The 22,510-nt window shown below is 35.8% G+C and overlaps 1 long non-coding RNA gene across 1 annotated transcript in view; it reads left to right on the forward strand.

Moving 5' to 3' along the window:
- Positions 1 to 22,510, forward strand: part of LOC118895165 — a 68,059-nt gene that overhangs the window by 19,819 nt on the left and 25,730 nt on the right. The window contains exon 2 of the long non-coding RNA XR_005019891.1: positions 19,016 to 19,121. This is a non-coding gene — a long non-coding RNA (uncharacterized LOC118895165). The remainder of the gene's footprint in view (positions 1 to 19,015; positions 19,122 to 22,510) is intronic.

Here is a 22,510-nt window from a genome sequence, read left to right on the forward strand (position 1 = left end):
ATATTGAGATAGCTCTAGATTTCTTTTAGCTCTAAAATAATGTACACCTATGCTACTATGGTCTTTTTAAGAAATAAAATTTATTTTATAACTGTTTTAGGTTTACAGAAAAATTGGGATGATAGTACAAAGAGTTCACGTGTTATTAACATCTTACAGACTATGGGATGTGCTTTAATTAATGAACAAATATCAATACATTGGTATTAACTAAAGCCAATAATTTATTCAGATTTCCTTAATTTTGACCTAATGCTCTTCTTCTGTTCCAGGAGTCCAACCAAGATAACACATTACATTTAGGAGTCACATCTCCTTCAGCTCCTCTTGGCTGTGACTTTTCTTAAATGTTCCTTGTTTTTTAATGATCTTGATAATTTAGAAGAGAGCTAGTCAAGTACTTTGTAAAATGTTCCTCAGTTTTGTGTATTTTTCTCAGGATTAGATTGGGCTAATGAGTTTTGAGTGAATAGCATAGGATCAAATAGACATTTCCAATCCATCCTATCAAGGGTACACACTATCAACATGACTTATCACTGTAGCTCTAGACCTTGATCACCTGTCTTAAGTAATATTTGTCAGGTTTCTCCACTGTAAAGTTACTCTTCCCTGCCCCTTCTCACACTCTCTCCTCTTTAAAAGGAGGTCACTGTGGGCAGCCCACACTGAAGGAGTGGGAAGCTATACTCCACCTTCTGGAGGGTGGACTAACTACATAAATTGTTTCAAATTCTGTGAAAGAGATTTGTCTCTTCTCCCCATTTATTTATCATTTATTTATATCAGTTTAGACCCATGGATATTTATTTTATACTTTAAGTTATAATCCACTATTACTTTATTTATTTTGTTGTTCAAATTGTTCCATCTTAGTCCAATAGGAGTTCTTTCACTGGGCTCTTGGGTCCCTTTCACATGTCCCCATCATTGATCACTGTGTGTGTGTTTAATTTCTGTCACTACCATATGTTCCGCCTTATATACTTCCTGCCCTTGGAGAATCAAACATTTCTCCAAGGAATTCTGGCTCCAATTATTGGAGAATAGTAATAGAAACCAAGATCTGGGTTCTAGATGTACTTCTTGCTACTGGAATGCTGTTGCTTCTAGGCAAGCTCAGCTGTCAGAATGAGGAAATGTATGTTTGTGTATATTAACTTGTGTATACACAAATAGCTATAAATATTTCTGTGTCTAACCATCTGTATCTATATTAAGCTAAACACAAATTCATACTGATGTCTCTGACTCTAATCCCTTACAACATAGATCATTCTAGACTTTTCTTCTTGCCCACCTATAACCTCCCAGTCCAACAGTGAGAAACCTGGCTCCCAACATCTGCCATCCATTTATTTAATTGTTCAAGTATATATGTATTGCAGTATCAGAGCTGTTATCATACCCCCATGGGAAATAATGTTAACTAGAGTACAGAGCTTATGTATAATTTCTTTTGCCTTTAAACTTGGAGACTCCATGCACTTCCAAAGTTACTTAGATTAGATTAGCATCTTTTCCCCTCATCCCTTCAGTGAGGTTGTTTTATACATTTGTAATTAGATTGTTTTGTCACATTCTGCATGCCATTCTAGGATACTTCAGAATCCTAGATTTTTTAAAAAATTGTATGTATTAAGGTTTATTCTTTGTGATATAAAGATCATGATGTATTTTGATCCCTGTGTTTATGGGCTATTACTTGCACTTCAATGATTCATCAATAAATAAAATCATGTACATAAACACCCTTAATATATCTTCTAGTGATTTTCCAGAGAGTAAGACTTTCTAGAAATGCAGATCTCATGCATTGATGCTACCTGATCTACACATATCATTTAGTCTCTTTGGGTATCAGTATTCCTTAATGCAACATTATATATATTATATGCTATAATTAAAATATATTGTATATAATTATATAATATATAATATATATACTATAATAACATACTATATACTATATGTTAATATATTATATTATAATATTAATAAAAATTTTATTATAATATAATAATTATATAATACTATTATTATATTAGTATAATAATTATATAATGATATAATACTATTATTATATTAGTATAATTGTAGTATTAAATAATTATAATAATATAATTATAATATAATAATTATAATAATTATAATAATAGTATTATATTATTACATAATTATTATATTATGCTATAATATTAATGATATATATAATATAGTATATTAATAACTTTGAGACCCTCTTCCCAGCTTCCTGCATCTTAGAATCTAGGATCAGAAAGCCTCCCTTGCCGGATTACTGCGAGGGTGAGATGATCAAGTTTCCTGCTGGGATCTCTGGCTTTCTCCGTGGTTGCTTCTTTCTAACATTTCCTTCCTCACTCAGCTCCAACCACCTTGGCCTCTTTGCTCTTGCTTGGATGGGTCAAGCCCATTCCTGCCTTAAGTCCTGAGCATTTGCTCCTCCCATTGCTGGAACTGTCCTTGCATTTTTATTTAACTTGTGCTGTGATTCCCTTCAGTTGTAAGCTCCAGTGCACTTGGTCACAAGGTCTTCCTGGTCACTTTTTGTCCAATAGCCTGTCTTCTCAGTCACTCTTTAATCTTTACCTGCTTTATTTTTCTTCATAGTACTTATTTATATCTGAAATTACATTGCATATTTATTACTTTACTTGTTACCTACTTCACTGAGATCTGAGTTCCCTGAGAAGAAAGATATTGTCTTCCTCACTTTAATATTCCCTGGCTTATAACAACAATATATTAGGTGCTCAATAAATATTTATTGAATGAATAAGAAAATAAAATAATATAATGTGAGTACAACACTTAGCTCATAATAGTTATTTAACTGACAGTACCTTCCTTTGTCATTTATTCTAGAGAAGCACTTTTTAATTGTTACGACAATTGAACTGTATGTTCTGGGTGTTGTTTTTCCCCAGCCCAGGCCCTCATGCACTTGATAAGAGGGCATAGCATTTTTAAATGCCCCCTCTCTGTCATTAGTCATGCTGATTTCTTGGGTTCTAGATATGCTCATGTGTCCAATTGTATCTGGAGTGTTTGACTTCCAAACACCAGCAGAAGCTACATCCCTGCATTTGCTTTTCACTCTCGGATCTCCAGCCTGTAACAGTGTCTCTCTCAGTGGTTATCATTTGCCAGGCAGGACTTAATGTTGCTCTCAACTAGAATGGAAGATATTCAGTCTGGTTTGACTTCCCCATTCTTCAAATGGAAAGGTCCTGCTATCACGGATTTTCTTTAAGATTTTGCAGACCAATAGTCTAAGATTGAGGTAGAGAATTGCCTGTCCTACTTTAAAGTTTAGTAAAGTGTACAATTGGGAAAAGTCTCTGACCAAGCTTGACCTTTCTCTGAATTGTCGAGGCCCAGGCACTCAGGACCGGGGGAGATATGGAATTCAACCTCTCATCACAGCCCTTTTGACAGACAGGATGAGAGGGTCTAATCGCAATGGGAAGGGTTTCAAAATGACGAGGAGCAGGGCAAGAGTCAAAAGACTGAGAAGGGAACTAACAATCATCAGGTATATATTGTGTACATGACACTACGCTGGGGTCTAAATCAGGAGCAGTTAAGTAGCTTTCAGAGCAATAAATGCCTAGCAGCTCACACACAATGCTGGCTTAGGGATATCTTACTGCTTTACCTCTTAAACCTTCCTATGGTCTGAATGTTTATGCCCCCCGTCAAAATTCATATGCTGAAACTTAACTCCGGTGGTGATGGTATTTAGGATGTACAGTCTTTGGAATGTGATTAGGTTCCCCTCACAAATGGAATCTCTGGTCACTTTACAGAAGTGACCAGAGAAAGCTCCCTTACCCCTTCCACCATGTGGGGTTACAGTGGGAAAGAAAAGAGGTTTCAGTGAAGCAGGCCATCACCAGGCACTGAATCTGATGGCACCTTGATCTTGGATTTCCCAGCCTCCAATACTGTGAGAATTAAATGTTTGTTATTTAGAAGAAACTCAATTATGTTATTTTGTCATAGCAACCCAAGTTGACTAAGACAAGCCCTCTTTCTTGACTTTGTCTGGGATAGTGGCTCCCAAACTTTAGACATTTGGATATATTACCTGTACTACTTTGGTCATATCTGAGTACCATCTGTACTATTATTTATTTTAAATTTTTTTCTAAAATCAATTTACTTTTAAAAAATTATATCAATTTATTATAAAAGAAAATGTTACATTGTTTATAAAACCATTTTCTCTGACCTACAGAAAGTAACTATTAATTTAAAATTATTGCTGTATCACCTAAAATAATATCATATGTCACCAGTGGCCTGAGTCCCTACCATACTTGGAGAAAGACTAGAATCCTTTCTTCAACTTCAGACTATGTGAATGACAAGTTTGGGGTCTCAAGTTCTGTCTGACTTTGTTATGACACTTGATCACCCAGTTGGTCTGAACCACTTGTCTCTGCCCAATTCTATTTGCCTCTGACTCCGATTAATTACTAGGAATTTCCTCATCCCTAGCCAGTTCTGTGGACTAGTTTGAGTTCTATTTTTAGACTTGGTTCTAAAGTTAACGCAGGTCTGATATTCTCTGCCACTGTAAAATGCAACCCTCCCACCCAGGGTTCCTTTTCTTCTTCCTTAAAGATTTAATTTCCCCACCAGAGCTAGGCATCTTTAGGTTTTCCCACCTGGCATATGGAAGTTACAAAGGAAAAAGAAAAGCAGAAATGAAATCATTCTTAAAATGTCAACTCTGAGCCAAATACAGTTCTAGATGCTCTATAAACCTGAACGCATTCAATACTTTCAAACCATTCACTGTTAATCCCCATTTTACAGGTAAGCAAAATGCACTAAAGAGAATGTAGGAAATTTGCAAAGGTAATGCTGCATTGGTAAAGCTGAGATGCAAACCAAGTTGCATCTGACAATAAAGTGTGTGCTTCTTCCAGTAAAAAACCTGTAGGAGAGAGTCCACTGACATTTCAAAGATATGATATGCAGAGTTGATAATCCCTCTTAAACTGACAAAAACTCAATCATTTTTGTGATTCAAATAGCTACAAAATATATGTGTTTCTGATTCAAGCTGCACTTAAGGTATGAGAAGACTGTTTTCAAAGAGTCATTTAATGTTCAAGAGCTTTATAAATAGGATCAGGTGACTCAAGGTGGCTAACTGTGGAGATCTATTTCTTGTTTCAGTCTTAAATGTGCTGAAATGATATCCAATTCATAATGCTACTATTGATATGCCCGGAGGGTAGAATCCTGTGACTACTCAATCTCATGTTCCCTCAGAGCAGAGGACTGAATAATCTTTCATTGTGTGAGGGCACCATAAGTCATTGGAACAGTTCTCTCTTTTTGGATATTTAGGTTGATTTCCTTTCTTTGATTATATGAATAATCATATTATTATTAGTTTTAAAGTTCAATTTGATAGGTAACAATGATATTTCATTTTTAAATTGATTTATATTACAGTTTATGAGTTTAAAAGTGAGTGTGTGTATATATGAGACATTATTTATTTTACATTTTCAGTACATATAATTCTGCATTGCTCTATTTGTTTGGTTGCCTTTTTCTCATTGACTTGCTGGCTTCATGAAGACAGAGACCTTGTTTTTGCTGTCCAATGCTATATTCCCAGATTCCAGAATAGTACCAGGCACACAAAGAGGCACAATTAAATAACAGAGGTCCGTGGTGGTTTACCAAAGAATTATGTCAATAATGTTAATAGAACTTTCCTTGGAATGAAGAAGTTACAGGAACCAGCACAAAATTTGAATGTAAAGTGCATTTTTCCTGGTCAGACAAGTCATCCTGACTTCAGGCTACATGATTTCTAGGTGTCATTTGGATCTTACATAGCAGACGTGGGTCTGAATGTCTCCTTTCTCACTGTAAACTTTTAACTAAACTATAGAGAAACATAGGAGTTTGACACTCCCCCTTTAGGCCTTTAAGTTTTGAATGACAAAATTCTCTAGAGAAGTAAGAAAGAAGCAAGTGAATAAATATTTGCTTAAAAATAAGGAAGTCCAAATTGAAAAAAGGATTTATGAATTATGAAGAAGAAATAACTTAATAATGAGAAGCTGTTATATAGATCAACGTTTTACCTTTTCCAACCTTTTACCAAAAAAAAAAAAAAAAGAACACAAATGTTTACATTGGGACTCAGTTTTGCTAAAGTTTGAAAGGGTCACTACATAACCCAATTAAAATTCTCAAAACACATGCAGGCACTCCCAACCGCATACAAAATAGAGTTAATAAACTTTGTTCCATCCTCAGAAAAAAACTGCTTAGGTGTGAGGGGGTCCTTTTGTAGCTCCTACTGTGAGTCCAGCACTGTGTTCAAAACTAAATATTTCTTAACTCAGTTAATTCTCTGAAGCAGTGACTGTTGTTATTCCAATTGAAAGATGTGAAATCGAGACACAGAAAAGTTAAGTAATCTATTGCATGACAGAAAGCCCCTAAAAGGCAAAAGTAGAATTTCAACCCAGGCAGTCTGGCTCAGAGTCTGAATTCTTAACCAGTAAACATAATTCCACAGCCAAACATTCTACTTCTTATACATGTTTATGTCTAGTTTCTTCCTCTTTGTAATAAAAGTTTATAATTTTTATTGTTCATTATGTCCTGGGCATCAGTCTAAGTGATGTGTTACACATACTAACTCATTTAGACTTCAAAACAACCTTGTAAGAGATGCACTATTATTATTATTATTTTCATTTTGCAAATTAAGAAACTAAGACAAACTGAGGTCAGGTAACTTGATCTAAGTTATATGTTTATCAGAGGTAAATCCAGACATTGACCAAGGCACCAAGGGACTGAAACTTGCTCCTAACCCTTCTGGATGCTCTATTTCTCTCTCCCCTTCCCTTTCCTTCTCACTTAGGCACTTACTCCTCCTACTTCTTTTTTTTTTAATCTCCTCTCCTCTCCAAATCTCCCTACCTCTTCCTATTCAGTTGAAAGATTATAGCCACATATTGTCTTCCAACCTTTTGTTTTTTAGTTTATAATATACTTTCAATTGAAATAGTTACCAGGCACCCACCATCTCCCACTTATTTTAAACTTATTTTTAAGGAGCAATATATAAGTCTTACATAAGTTGTTACATAAAACAGAAAATGAAATTGTTCTCATTAACATTTAGTTCTCTTCTCTTCTGTAGGCACAGAATTCTCTACTTTCTAGCCCTCATTATAATTAGATGGGATCATGTGACCAGTTTGCTAATAGACTGTGAACAGAAGTGACACCAGTCACTTTCAGGCTTGGCAGTGAAAAAGTCTCATATGTGGATGGCAGAGCAGCAAAATCAAAGAGCACTACATGGAGCACAATTCCAATAGAGAAATGTTGGGAGCTGTAATATTTCTCATTCATTTGCATAAGAAAGAAATAAAATGCTATATTTAAGACACTGATAATTTTTTTACAGTTTAGTCTCATCTATTCTGATTAATATTATAGCCAAAACTTACAGCTAATTTAATGTCTTATATAGTTTTATTACAAATTTAATTAAGGACAGTACAAGAAAAGGAATTGATAGGTTTACTTTACTTGTGAATGTAGATTTTTTAAATCTACATATATATGATTATATATTATGTTATATATAAACGAATCCAATGAGTTTTATAAAATATATTATGATCCCTAAGTTAGGTTTATCCCTGGAATGCAAGGTTGGCTTAACATCAGAAAGTCTACCAATATGGTAACATATTACATTTATAGAGGAGAAAAATCAAATGATTATCTGAATAGATGAAGAAAGATATTTAACAGATTTTAACATGTATTCATGATTAAAAAATCCTTACTAAACTGAAAAGTTAAGGACACTTGCTATCATAGTGTGACTGATGGTAAACAGACCCTGAGACAGACATTTCCCTTTAGAAAGTTTATTGAGGAGTGCTCTGATGAACAATACTGGGGTTTGGGAGAGTGAAGAAAGCAGCATTGGGCAAGAGAAGATCAACTGCTATGAAATTGTAACAAAGGCCTCACCTAATCCTGTAAGGAGCCTGGGTACAGCCATTCAGAGTTGAGCTCATTTGAAACAAGATGGTGATAATTCTATACAACCAAATCTACCCATCATTAGCTGTAGTGGGTCCCTGGGAAAGGGCTGTGATCTTGTGCAAGGAGAGTCTCTTCAGCCAAGGTCAAGTTTTGGAGGGACTTGGATGAGAGCTGTTGATATGCCAGCAGCTGGAGAATGAGAGTTTCAGTATTGAAGGAGAGGTTCTGACCAGTACACAATAGCATTCACTACAAATGGTAAAAATATGACAGAGAAATTTAAATATAGTCTCTATAAGGCAACAAAGCTCACTATTACATTTTTTTTTAAAAACATAGTACAGAACGGGACTTTGCTGGTGGCACAGTGGTTAAGAATCTGCCTGCCAATGCAGGAGACATGGGCTCGACCCCTGGTCTAGGAAGATCCCACATGCTGCAGAGCAACTTAACCCGTATGCCACAACTACTGAGCCTGCGGTCTAGGGCCTGCGAGCCACAACTACTGAGCCCACGTGCCACAACTACTAAAGCCCTCACATCTAGAGCCCGTGCTCCGCAACAAGAGAAGCCACCACAATGAGAAGCCTGTGCACTACAATGAAGAGTAGTCCCTGCTCCCTGCAACTAGAGAAAGCCTGTGCACAGCAATGAAGACCCAACGCAGTCAAAAAAAATAAAAAGAAAAAAAGTTATGTTGAGAGATAAAAATGTACTTCAATATAGTCAATCAGTTAAAACAAACAAACAAACAAACAAACATAGTACAGGATGTCCTGAGGAATTTCTTAGAAAATTACAAGAAATAACAGGTGTAGGGAGTGAAAGGGAAAATCTCAAACTACCATTATTTGTGGAAGATCTGATCATCTACATAGAAGAAAGAAGTAGCAAATAACTCTATCAAATGAGAAAGTTTAATAAGCTTATCGTATATAGGATCAATTTAAAGTAATCTAAAAATCAGCTTACAGTACACTAAAAAAATAAATGCTATTCATGTGTAGATAAAAACTATTCTGAATCTAGGAAATAACAAAAAATTCACAAAACTACTACGGTGATCAACAGTATTCCATCGATGGGATGAACTAATGTTATAAATTTTTCCATAATCTCACATTTTAGGTACTTTGTAAGTATATTCTCCAATTTATATGGAAAAATAAAAATGCACACCATGTATTAGAATTGAAAAAGACGAACATGCATCTAACTATATATTGATTTAGTACTAAATTTTAATCATAAGGAAAGATTTCCTCAAGCATCCATATAGAAAAACCAAGTCTACTTTCTAAGATAAAAACTTTAAATGAGCCTCAGGCTTCTTAGAAAGCTATAGTAAAATATACAGAATTCTAAGGAAAAGAAAGTATTACCTAAAATTGTCATGCCCAGCCAAGATATACTCAAGCAGACAGGACAATAGACATACAGGACAAAAGACATATAAACTTGAAAAAACTCAGAGAAAATGGAATCCATAATTTCTCCTTTGAAAAAAATCTACTGAATGCTAACCAAGAGGTGGATTAAAATAAGAGCTCAAAAGTGGGACAAATATCCATAAATCATTAAATCTATTTAAATGTAGAAATAAGACTAAGTGACTGGAATAACTATGGTTACAGAGCATAATATAAATTGTAGAAAATTTGAAATAAAATATGTGCATCAAAAAGGATAATTAAGGGAGGGTTAAGATATGAGGAAATGTATGAGTCTATTTCATATTTGACAACAAGGAATAATTCAAGTTTGTCTATGTTGACCGTGAGCTTAAATTCTTCATGCCTCAGCTTCTTAATATTTTCAATATTTCTTGCCTTAAACCCAGACAAATTTAAAGGATTCAATATCTCATAATTTAAAAATCAATTAAAAAACTTTTTAAGTAAAATATATTAATTCCTTTAGATTGACTACATTTTCTTTAATACTCTTTAAATTCAGGTAAAATTAAAGTCCTTATAAATTTAATACCAGAATATTAGCATGTCTTGTTGTGTATGTATCTGTCTACCTCTACTATGTCTATTTAAATAGATTAAAAAATATGAGTTCTTATATGCATGGAGGCCTCACCAAATTTTATTTCTGGCAAGTAAGATTATTTGGAGGAATTTGGTGTTTTATTACTTATGCTTTTTATAATATAATATAATAATGTGCAGATATATTACTAAAACAATAAAAAGATTATACTTAATGAGATAAGTAAATATGATTAAATGAAGACCTATAAATAAAATATTAGGAAATTCTATTAAGAAAATTAAGTAAGGAGAAAAGGAGACTGATTACAAAGTTAAATATAAATGCAACAGATTTTTACATATCAAATAGTAGCCAACTAGAAAACAAAATGAAGAAAAATTTCATTTCCAAGAATAACAAAAATAATAAAGACCCTGGGACAAACTTAACATTTAAATCTGTTTCTGGCATTACCTAGAATAAAGATGAACTAATTTATAAAAATGTACACATAAAGATTTTTCTTCCTCATAGTTATATTTATGATTGAAAAAAGAATGTACAATCTAAATACAATATTAATTAAAATAATATCACATACTTATATAATTCTTACTGTGTACTAAGCATTTTTCTAAGTTCCGTACACTTATTAACTCGCCTTATCCTAATGTAATCTGAGAGTAGTATTAGCTATCCCCATTATACAGATGAGAAAACTAAGCTACAGAGAGATTTAAAAGTAATCCAAGTGCTCATCAGTAGTCAATGCATTAAATAAATTATGGCATAGTCATACAAGATAATCTGATGGATTCAACATGATAAAATAAATCTCTATTAATTGACATAGAAATGTGTCCAATACATTGCTAAGTGAAAAATTAGATATCAATATAGCACTGGCTATGTGATTAATTTATGTAACAATTTCTCTATATTTATCTATATTTCTATGTTTACTTTTGGTCAGATTCATAGTTCATCTATATTAACCGATTTCCATTTGTATAAAGAGACACCTGGAAAAACATTTTCAAAGTGATGACAGTTTCTCAAAGAAATTTGGGGTGATTAAATTTTTATTCATAATTTTATGGATTGCATGAATTTTTAACTGTTTTCTCATTGACAAAAAATATCACATACTTATATAATTCTTACTGTGTACTAAGCATTTTTCTAAGTTCTGTATACTTTAACTCACCTTATCCTAATGTAATCTGAGAGTAGTATTAACTATGATTAAATGATTATGAAATATATAGCACAGATATGGATACAGATATGTTATAAAATATTATGTATGTTTTATATGTTTGTATGATATAATTAATTTTCATGTATAGTCTGAAATAATACACAGAATAGAGCTAGTAATATTTATGTAAAAGGATTGTAGGCAACTTTAAAAATATTTTATTTATCTGCATTTTTTAGTTTTTTCCTCAATGTGCATATTATACTCATGTAATAAGCAGTAACACTGACCTATAAATACATTCAAAACAAAAATGACAGCCATATATAACTCATGTTGTAAGTAATCCTTTTTGATCTATAAACTCAGTGAATATAGATGTTATATACGTTTCTTCAAAAGTAGCTTTACTAATTGCTTCTGTTGTCATGTGTGCTTCTAAAATATCCCCACATTGGACCCTTCTCTCTTTGTTCTTTGTCCTTACTAGCAATGTCTGCATCTTTGAGTTTTTCTTCATTCTGCATTTTTTCTGCAGATCCTAGGTTTTAAACTTATCACTAATTCTATAGTGTTAATTCTGCTCTCTATTGCTTTTAATGCAGATTTCTATTCTATTATTGCATTTTTAATCTCCTTAAAATCTTTATCATGTCAAACTCCTGTTTTTATTTCTACCTGCCTCTCAGCCAACTTCCTTCTTATCTCAACTTATTTTAATATAATCTCATCTTTCATCTCTTTATTCAGAGGCTGTAGTTTTCATTTCTATTAAGATTACAAAGCAGACAATTTCAGCAATTTCTGTTTCCTTTAGTGAGTTTTTAAACTGTTCTTTTGCTGCATCTTGATCACTCTTTCCTCCTTTTAATGTGCACAACATTTTCATTGGAACCATTTATTTTTCTGTTTTCAGTGTTGTTATCTTTAAACAAATGGGTAACTATCGATGGTTGACTGAGGACTATCATTTCCTTCCACTCAGCCCTAGATTACTGTTAAAGTCTTCTTCCCAGATCTGGAGCAAAAAGTTGGTTGATATTTATGCCTCAATGTCAAATTTATGGTGTCTAAGGGTCAGTGATGATGTTGAGGTATTTAACATCTATTCTTGAGGTATCCTTGACTTGCTGTGAGGAGGCAACATACTGTAGTAATTAGGATATTAGATGTACTGTATACATGAAAATGGTGCATTCAAATTCTGGGTCTACCAATTGTTAGAAGAGTCATTTAACCTCTACAAGACCTACTTTACTTTACCTGTGAAATGGACACTATAATAGCACATGCCTTATTGCATCATATGAGAATTGATACTGATATCAAACCTATATTGTTCTGAAGTACTTCAAACATTAACTCACAGAATTGTCCCAACTATTTTATACTCATTTTATAGGTGAAGAAATTGAGGTAGCAACAAATTAAGCAATTTGCCCAAGGTTACATAGCTTGTAAGATGTAAAAATGGCATTAGAATCCAGGCCACCTGGTTTGCAGTGAGTGCTCTGTATTTAGCATCTGATAAATATTTGCTATTATTATTACTAGGAGGAACATGTATTTATAGATGATTGAAAGTAGTGAGAGGTCCTTCCATTTCCTGAAACAATAAAGGCAAAACTTGGAGTTCTACTAACATGCATTTTTTTTTTTCTTTTCACATTCTATTCTAAGATGAAAATATGCTATAGCTTAACTTCTTTGCCAATGGGTGTGTAGGATTCCTGAAAATTGTAATCCCTGAAATTATTTAGAAGATGTCCAAACTGGGGAATCTGAAATCTGGAGTGGAATATATGTACATGTGCGTGTGTGTGTGTGTGTGTGTGTGTGTGTGTAATCCTTCTCATATGATACACACATCACTCACAAACACACATACACAGCTACTTTAGAATCCATGTTCCATGTTCTATTTGATAGGGCTGTAGCTATACAATATATCTGGTGGTTGGTGGTTGTCACAGATTCTGCTTTTCCAAGCCAAGGCATAGGCAAGTGTGTTGATGAGCCTCTGCATTGTCCTTCACATTGGCAGTTTTGATCTCCTGCAAGTGACAAGGTATATGTTAATGTCACCTGACAATTGTTTTTCTCTTTTCCACTCCATGAATATTATAATTAGAGGAAATTCCTCTAAGATTTTGGCAGTAGATTAGTTGTCAATCTTAGTTTCTTGGTTTATTATGCACTCTCATCTCTTTCTGTGTTTTCCTAGATATTTATGATGAAAATCACGAAGTCTAAGATACGGAATGCACTTCAATCGCTTTCTTAAGCAGCTCTCTCCTAACTTCCACCTCTGCTTTCCAACTGCACACACACACACACAGTTGGAGGACTTGAATATATATTAATGTCAATGCAATATAACAACAATGAGAATAATGTTAACATTATATGAAAAAAAAAAGAATAGAATAATGTCCTTGAGAAATCTTGCTCTGTGCCCTTAGGTCTGTGATGGCAGGAGGGTCTAAATCAAAATAGATATTGATGCAGATAGATTCGTGGATTGGAGGGTTAAAATTTTTCAGAAAATTTCTCTTAATTGCCAGAATTATCAGCAAAAAGTAAGATATGAGGCCATTTACAGAGAGTGAAAGAGGTTAAGACTGGGCTTGTGCTATTAGAGACCTGGAAAAAGTTTGCAAAAGCTACTGCTTGAGATGGAGAAGAGCCATAGTTTTATTAGGATAAACATCTGCCCAGTGTAACAGACAAAAATAATGGTGGCTTAAACAAGGAAGAAGTGTATATCACTTTCATGCAATAATCTCTGCGTAAGCAACACAAACTTATTTAGTGACCCCATAGTCTTGGGGAACAAAACTTTCTGTTTGCTTGATCTGTGTTTTTTTGCCTTTTCTGAAATCATCCAAGATCATTTTTCACCCATGTCTACATTTCAGGCAAGAAGAAGGAGGATGAAGGGCATAAGGACAGCAAATCTGCTGCCTTTAAGGCCACTCACAGGAAGTTTAAAACATTCCTTTATAGAAAGCTCAGCATGGTCATACCAGCTGCAAGGGAGGCTGGGAATTGTAGTCATCAGCTGGGCAGCCATATGTACAATAAAAACTTAGTAGTTTCCTTACTAAAGTAGGAATGTGAGAATGGAAATTGGAGGAAGCAACAGTCTATGACATAATCAATGGGGGCCATCTGTTCACAGGTCCCAGCAAAGTCGTGGAGGGAGCCAAGTGTGTTTCTGAAAGTTTTCCTTTTTTTCAGTTACCCTCACTTTCAGCGTTTTCATGATTTTCCCCAGATGCTTAGGGACTTTATCTGCTATGTGGGGCAGGAATATTAAGGTCTATCTCAGCTTCCCATTTACATTATACTTTCAGGTGGTCAACTGACCTCTGCTTGGACATTTCCAGAGCAAGAACTCAGGACTCCATTGGATCATTGGACAATTCTAATTTTCAGAGTTTTCTTTTTTCAATTAATTTGATGATGTTGTTATAAATTAAAATATGCCAAGTCCATTGCATATTCATCAGTCATTCCCCCTTTCTTCCCTGCTAACAAACTCCAATTTGTTCAGACAGTACGTGGAGATCCTTTGATTACACGGCATTTAGACTTTTTCCCCAGAATGCATTATGATTGATGCAGTCATCACTGTATCATTTCCCTTGGCCAGACATGTTCCCCAGTTAAGAGACAATAGGAGAAATCAGGGAACTGGTGAACTAGAGAGTCTTCTTCCTTAATTTAAAAAAAAAAGTAATTATGCTAGTAATATTGGTTAAAGAAATGCAAAATTTTTAAAAAAATTATAGAGAAAGCAGGCAAAATCAACTAACAACTTAGTTAGACTGGTTGGATACCACATACATTGATGCTATACAATTAGCAACCTTAACTGACTGCAGCAATCAGATTTGGAACTTGGAACTCAGCTAAAAACCAAGAAATTAGAGTCAGTGCCTGGGGACAGGATACACGCTGACCTAGCTGCATTCAAGAGACAATTTCTGGACCTAGAAACACAGTGGTCCTGGAGAAAGTAGAGAGGGTTAAGAGGTCCAGGAAATTAATGCAAAGACAACATGAAAGAGACAGGTAGGGAAATAAGAGTACATCTAGTAGAGAGACCATCAGGTAGACAATCCCTGTTGGATGACTCACAAGGAGGATGAAAAACTTTTGGGTTTGTTTAATCCAAAACAGGGGATTCCATTCTTTAAGAGGCCTCCTTAGGCCTATAAATAAATAAATATAGCAAGAAACTAAGGAAGGAATTTAGATACAGAACTTTTCAGGGACATGGTTTTTGGAGCTCTAGTCCTAAGAAAGGACAGCATGTATTTGAACTAGGGTATAGAACCGTTTGAAGGTTACTTCTCAACATTGGAAAACACTGGCATAGAAACATCATCCCCTCACTCTTCCTTACTCTTCATCTCCTCTCATTTATTCCAGGGTCACCTGTGCCTTGATCTTTGACTTCATTCTTTATTTTGCCTATGATGCTGCCTTTTAGATTCAGGGCTTACACTTGACTGTCAACACTCCCTAAAAACTTTGCCTCTAATGTTCTTTAGCTCTTTGCTTATTTATTTGTTTTCTGGCAGCTTACAATTTAATCCCCAGCCTGAATGTAGTTCTGTGTAGCTGGCACCTTGGTCAGGCTTGCCCACGCCCCAGTCTGGGTGGGATTTGATAAAGGGTCAGGCAGATTGCTGTCATCATGTGTTGTTGTCCTAGCTTTGTCACTTTCCCCAGATTGGGGATATCTGAACCCCAAGATACTTTGGTGTATCAAGAACCAGTTTCAGAGATAGGGAAGATTCTTTCATGGTGAAAAACTGAGGCTCCCTGCTTTATTGGTAGAAAACAATGAGGCAAAGACCAATTGCTACCGGTGTTACAATAAACAGCCTTCTGAGAACCCTGGTGACATGCTGAGGAGTAGTGGTTGCTTTGTTGATATTCTCACTTTGGGTTGGGCATTTCTAGCAATAGAGAGAGTGGAATGTTTTCTTTCCCTGATTATATTAGTTGAGACAATACCAGAGGCTTGATACTCCACTTGGCATCTAGTCATATCATCCTGTCTTGTTCTACTTGTCAAACAAGTTTGAAACTGTCACCAGCATCCTGACCAATTCACCCTGCCTTGTATTTCTTGGCCCCAGACATCTGGAGAGTTGAGGCCCTGCCATCAAATCTCAAATTTTCATTCCCTCTAAGTCTCAGCAATGGCATGTCCCTGCTTGAAAGGAAAAGATATTGGATGTATGATCATCCCATCTCTGAACTCCCAATTCTCAGTCACATTTCATTTTCTCCTTCAAAAATGATTAGGTGCTCTGCTAGAGTGGTCTTTGTGCCCTGACCTGGACTTTTCACTATGTTTTCTGGCTTAACTCGCTCATACTTTCTCTGTGTCCCCTTTGACATCAATAAGTTATTCCTGTTCTCTTCCCTAAGTATTCTCAATTCCTTTTTCATTCTTTCTATCTCTCAACCTCTGTCCCTCCTTTGCATGTGCTTCCATTTTCTAAAACTCTTTATATATCCTATATGGTAAGTTTCTCCTAGTGGTGGCAGGAAAGAGACAACAAGCTATTGCAAGCTTTCTTTCCAAGATTCATAATTACATTTCAACAACAACAAAAAAATAGTGATTGCTAAGCATTCTCTCACTGGTGATAAAGTGATCAAAAAGGCAATTCCCGTCCCAGAAGTGCTCACTGTTCTATGTAAGACAAAAACAAAAACAAAACACAGACAGATGTATGAACAAATGCAATACAATGGGGTAAATATTATAGGAGAGTTATGCATAGAAACTGTAAGAATGTTAATGGTGGGGCAATATATTCTGGCTGAAGAATAAGAGAAAGTTATAGATGAAATCCAATAATTAAATGCCTTTCCCCCAATATACTCAAGAAACATATTGCAAAGTATAGAATGCTAGAAATAAGGGTATTCCTTGTTTTATCTGTGAAAAAAATAGACCTCAAGACTCTGAGTGACTTGCCCAGAGTCACTGAACATGTTATGATAATGCTTGGATCTTATGTTTCAGGAAGATTAACATTAGTTGCTCCAATAGACAAAGCCTCACAATCCAGCAGCTTAATATAACAAAAGGGTCTCCTTCTTCCCTTATTTGAAACTGATGTGGGCTAGGTGGTCTTCAGCCGCTGTGTGGATGTGCTATTTGCAACACATGGCCTCCAAAATTGTTCTAACAGGAGAAGAGAGAGGTAAAGGAGACATACGGATACTTAATTTTTGCCTTGCCCTTGAAGTGACAGATGTCACTTTCTCTCACAATTCATTGGTATACACAAGCCTTAATGCCCTGATATGAGAAATGTATTAGAATACCTGAGATTCACTGGGTGCAAACTATCTTTGCCACACCTGACCTCCCTTGGGAATCCTGCTTCTACTATCAATAGGTATTCTTCAATGCATGCTGCTGGTGATGGTAGTGGAGCAGGATGATTGGGATGGATGGATGGACAGATGGATGGATAAATGTGAGATATCTTTTACCTCATTGATCATCATTATTTCAGCTGATCATCTTAGCTAGGCTGGTGTTTACTTTTTTCCTTACATTTTTAATGCATTGACACTGATGCTTTTCAGCTGAAGGGCATGACCATCGTTGTGCCCAATGGAATTCAAAAGAATTTTGAAAGTGCAGCATGGGACATCGTTGTGTTAATCATTTTGTGACTAGTACTGCAGAATAAAATGACTGGTATAGTAAATAATAGCATTAGAGCTATCTTCGAAAGAAAAGGTCAATATTATACCTGCTTGCTGATAGGAGAGATTAATATACTCTTGCTATTATTAATAATAGTAATTAGACTCTATTGCTTTAGCTGATCCATAGGTTCCATTTACAGCAACAGCCTAATGTTCTTCCTGAACATGACTTGGCATATTTCAGCACATCATTGCAAATCAGTGCCAGGATCTTCTAATCATTTTATTTGCTTTTTGGCACTTGGATTTTGTATTTGTATTGGGCTTACTTTTTCACCATTGAAACAGTTAGCAGGGAATTTTGTATGAAAAGTGGAAGACCTTTTCATAACAACATTTCCTATTGGGGGGGTGTAACTATAGATCTTTGTATATTTTGCATCATTTAGCACAGCTGCTGTTCAAATTAAGAGAACAGGCATCCTTATCAGGACAATTAACACTTGCAGCAGAAAATTCTTCTTAACCATGAGGGAAAAAAAGTTTAAATTGAGGTTGTCAAACAAGGAAACCTTCTCAGTATTAGAAGCAGAGACAGAAGAGAGGAAAATGAAATACTGGCTGTTTGATGACCAGATAATCAACCGCCTTTTTGTTACAATTTCTCTCTCAAGATCACATTTGAATACTGTGCAAAGGGTTTGCAGGCATAAAATGTGCCAGGACGGATGATCCTTTTTTAAAGGCAAAACATATGCAAGGTAATTTTAGGAGTTCCCTCGTGCCAGTAAATCCCCTCCATGTTCTTTCCTCTGCTTTGGATTCTCACTAATATTTCCAATTTTGGATTAAGGCACTAAAGGCCTCTGTTAAAATAAACCAGTGTTACCTAGCAAGGGTAAACCATTTCCTCTTTATCACTAATGTCTTACTGTGAATAATTAAATTGAGATTTCTTCCCATAGTGAAGCCTTAAGAAATAATAGTGGTGATGTTTGAAAACTGAAAATTGATGGATGGCATGTCAGAGTATACAATGCCAACTGAGTTATTTATCTATTTGTTTCTTAGACTAATCATGTGAGATAAGGTTGGCAGAAGGGAAGGTCCTTCTCATCAAACAGAGGAAGAAACTGAAGCTCTGACTGGTGAATGAATTCAAGGAATGGATTAAAGAGTAAGTAAGCAGCAGGGAAGGGGAAGGAGAAGTGAGACAGCATATGGGAGAGTCAGTTCTTACTGAACTGGTATCGAGCATGTTGAATAGCTAAGGCGACTTTGAGGGTTTGAAGGGTCTTGAGGATGTTTACACTAGAGAAAGAGGCTGCTAACAGTAATTGCATTATCTACCTTTTCTTAAGTGTCTATTACCTGCTAAGCACAAGACTAGAATCTTCCACACTCTATTTCATTTCATCTTCTCTATAATCCTGCAAGGTGGATTATATTCCATATTTACCGATGAGGAAACAAGGATGTAGAAAATTAAAAAATCTTTCTCAAGGTGACTCAAATAAAAGTGGCAAAATATTTTCCTATTCCTAAGCACCACATTCTCACAGCCACACGGTACCATGCAAGAAAGCAAGCAAAGAAAAGGTCATGGCTGGGCCTTGAAAACAAATTTCCCTTTCTTCACATCTGTCTCAGGCTTGGCTTCTCTGCCCTTCACCTTTCCATTAACTCTGTAATCCTGCAAAGAACAAAAATTGGATCACACCCTGACCAAAGGGAGGGTTTAAAAATTTCTACCTGGATACACTTTTTCAGCTTTCAAAGTTTCTCATCTCCTTTCAGGTTCATTCTGTGGAATATTTCACATGTTTATTTCAGTCACTTTTCTATTGCTGCTGAAGTAAAATAATGGGTTTGGTTATTTTTTTAATAACAAGGCAGTTTTTCCTCCCTTATTGAGGAGTATGGTTGTCTAATAGTTCCTTCGTATGTCAAAAAATTACCCCCAATTACCTTTAGATACAAAGCAACCAGTCAAAAGTTTCTGACCTGATTTTCCTCCCAAGCAAGAAGTCATTAAGGGCAAAGAGTGAGTGACATAATAGAAGACAGGCAGCTTAATTTTCCCTTAGCATTTACTACCACAGTTGCAGTAAACCCGAATTACACTCTCCTTGATTGAAAGGTGGCCACCTCTTGGGTGAAATATGGCAGCTGCCTAACAGTGTACATTAATAAAACATGATCGTTTAAGAAGCAGAGTGTAATGATGAGCTGATGTATTTAATTGACAACGCAACAGGAACTCAGCAGGCTCAGGGGCATTTTTTGAATTTTCATCTTTCTGTTGAGTGACCTTGAGCGGGCTGCTTAATTTCTCCATTACTCAGTCTCCTCATCTGTAAAATGGGGATGATAACACTTACCTAGCTCACAGAGGCATCATCAAAATTAACTCCAGCAAAGTCCTCGGAGATCCCTGGATGAATGGTGCCATGTGATTAGAAATGATTAGTATCCTTATTATTCTGACAGTCGACCATAAGGCCCACCAATCAAATACAGTTCTAACTGAACTGAACAGAGAGATGGATTCTGCAACTGCACTCGGTGGCAGTTTGCCCTGAAGATAAAGTCTGTCACACACAATGTCTCCCCAGAGCAAGCTTAAGCTGGTAGCAGTATTGATGTAGGTGGTCTGCCTGCCAGGATGCACAGGGACGGTTTAACTAGAGCTAATTATGGCCAGCAATAATGTCAGAGCCAGAATTCACCTCTGATTATGAGGAGATGTTCAAAGAAACTATTTCTAAACCAGATAATCAGGCAGAATTTTCTGCACCGTTGGTATGGGTAGCATTCTGAAAGATGTCAGGGCACCTCAAATTTCAGAGCAAGGAGACTTGCAATACTTTTCTAGAGGGGAAGAGAACCAGAGAGAATTGTTAAGCTTCCAAACTGCCCATTGTGACATTCATCCCTTATTTATCTTGGCTATTTTTTTGACTGTTATCCAAATGTTATATGCTTGTACTTAGGATAGGAATGAAGGGATGGAGGGAATTGGCAAGCAAGATGAGTTTAAGATGGAGCTCCCAACTTCACAGGAACTTTTGATCTAAGAGAGAGCAAGAGAGACGTGTGCAAATGAAATATAGAGAGTAGAGGAAGTGGAACTTTGAGGATGCTGTGAGCCAATGCTGAGTGTAGGTGCTTTGATGGGGTGTCTTGATGTTCTTAATCACAACATCATAAGGGAGAAAATTGTGTGATGTGACAGTGAAAATGTCCTCATTTCCATGACTACCACTTTAGTGAATGTTACTATCATTTCTCCACTGGGCTACTCTGATAAAGTTTTGGCTGGTGTCCCTGTCTCAACTGTTGCCCTCATGTAGTCTTTTCAACACACACCAGATTACTCAGAGCAAGTAACTCTTCTGCTTGGGTCTTTTAAGACTTCCTTCCCCATTGCTCTTCGGATCCAATTTAAACTCTTGCCATTGCTTCCTGTTTTTTTATTGCTCACCTCTAAACTAATCTTATTCCAAAATCCAGCTGTTCTCTAATCTCCATCCATGCTAGTTTCCTTTCATTTCCCTGAAAGCCAAGCCCATTCCTGCCCCAGGGCCTTTGCATGTGTCTTTCTTGCCTGGAAGTTGTTTCCCTCGGTGACTTCCACTGGCTAGACAACAATCCTTAGAACTTTTCAATGTAAATATCACATATTCAGAAAGCCTTATCGAAATCATCTTTTCCCCCTACATTGCCAACATTCTCTTCATTGTTGTTCCCCTTCATAGCATTTTTAAAAATCTGTAGGTATTCATTCATTTATTCCCTCTTTCATTCGTTTACTTGTTGATGGGTCTGTCCTTTAGAGAAGGTACCTCTCAGAGGGAAATAACTTGCCCTCACCCCTTATTTACTGGTGCCCATCACAATACCTGGCACAAACAAATATAAGTTTTCATAATGTTGTTGAATAACCACTACCTTTACTGAGAGGTGCCAAAGATCACAGCTTGGATTTAGTGAGAACTGGATTTGAACACAAGCCTCCCTGGTTCTGAAATCAGGGCAGGTCCCATTGTTCCCTGATTTGGGGGGTTGGATGAGCAATCCAAATGAAGAGGTCGATCATAAATCCTCTCTCAGTGGCACTGAACATGGATTGGCTTAAAAGGCAGTTTTGGGAAATTGAATCTAAGAGAAAGTCCCAAATTATGAAGAACATTTGTTAAGTATTGAGAATTCAGTGATGACTTTCTAAAGGAGGGTTAGTAAAAACCTTGAAAGGGATAAGCCAAAACAATCTATTTCTGCCCTTCTTAGAAAAATTTCCCATTTTTTTTCCAACTGCTTCTTGCCTGTGGGCACCTCAGTCTTTGGCTTCTGATTATTGTTTCCTGGAGGAAAGTTTAGGGAGTGTGAAAATCATTTCACTTTAGATTCATTTCAATTCATTTAAGAACCTTGCGTATTCAAGAGTCTAAATAAATAGCAAAACCTTTTGAACTAAAACATGTAAAAGACTGTGGCTTTTCTTTTCTCAAACTTTGACATTTAATATGTGATATTTTATTTGTGGGTTGAAACACTTTCATAATT

This window comes from Balaenoptera musculus, chromosome 5, assembly GCF_009873245.2.
Source record: "Balaenoptera musculus isolate JJ_BM4_2016_0621 chromosome 5, mBalMus1.pri.v3, whole genome shotgun sequence".
NCBI lineage: Eukaryota > Metazoa > Chordata > Mammalia > Artiodactyla > Balaenopteridae > Balaenoptera > Balaenoptera musculus.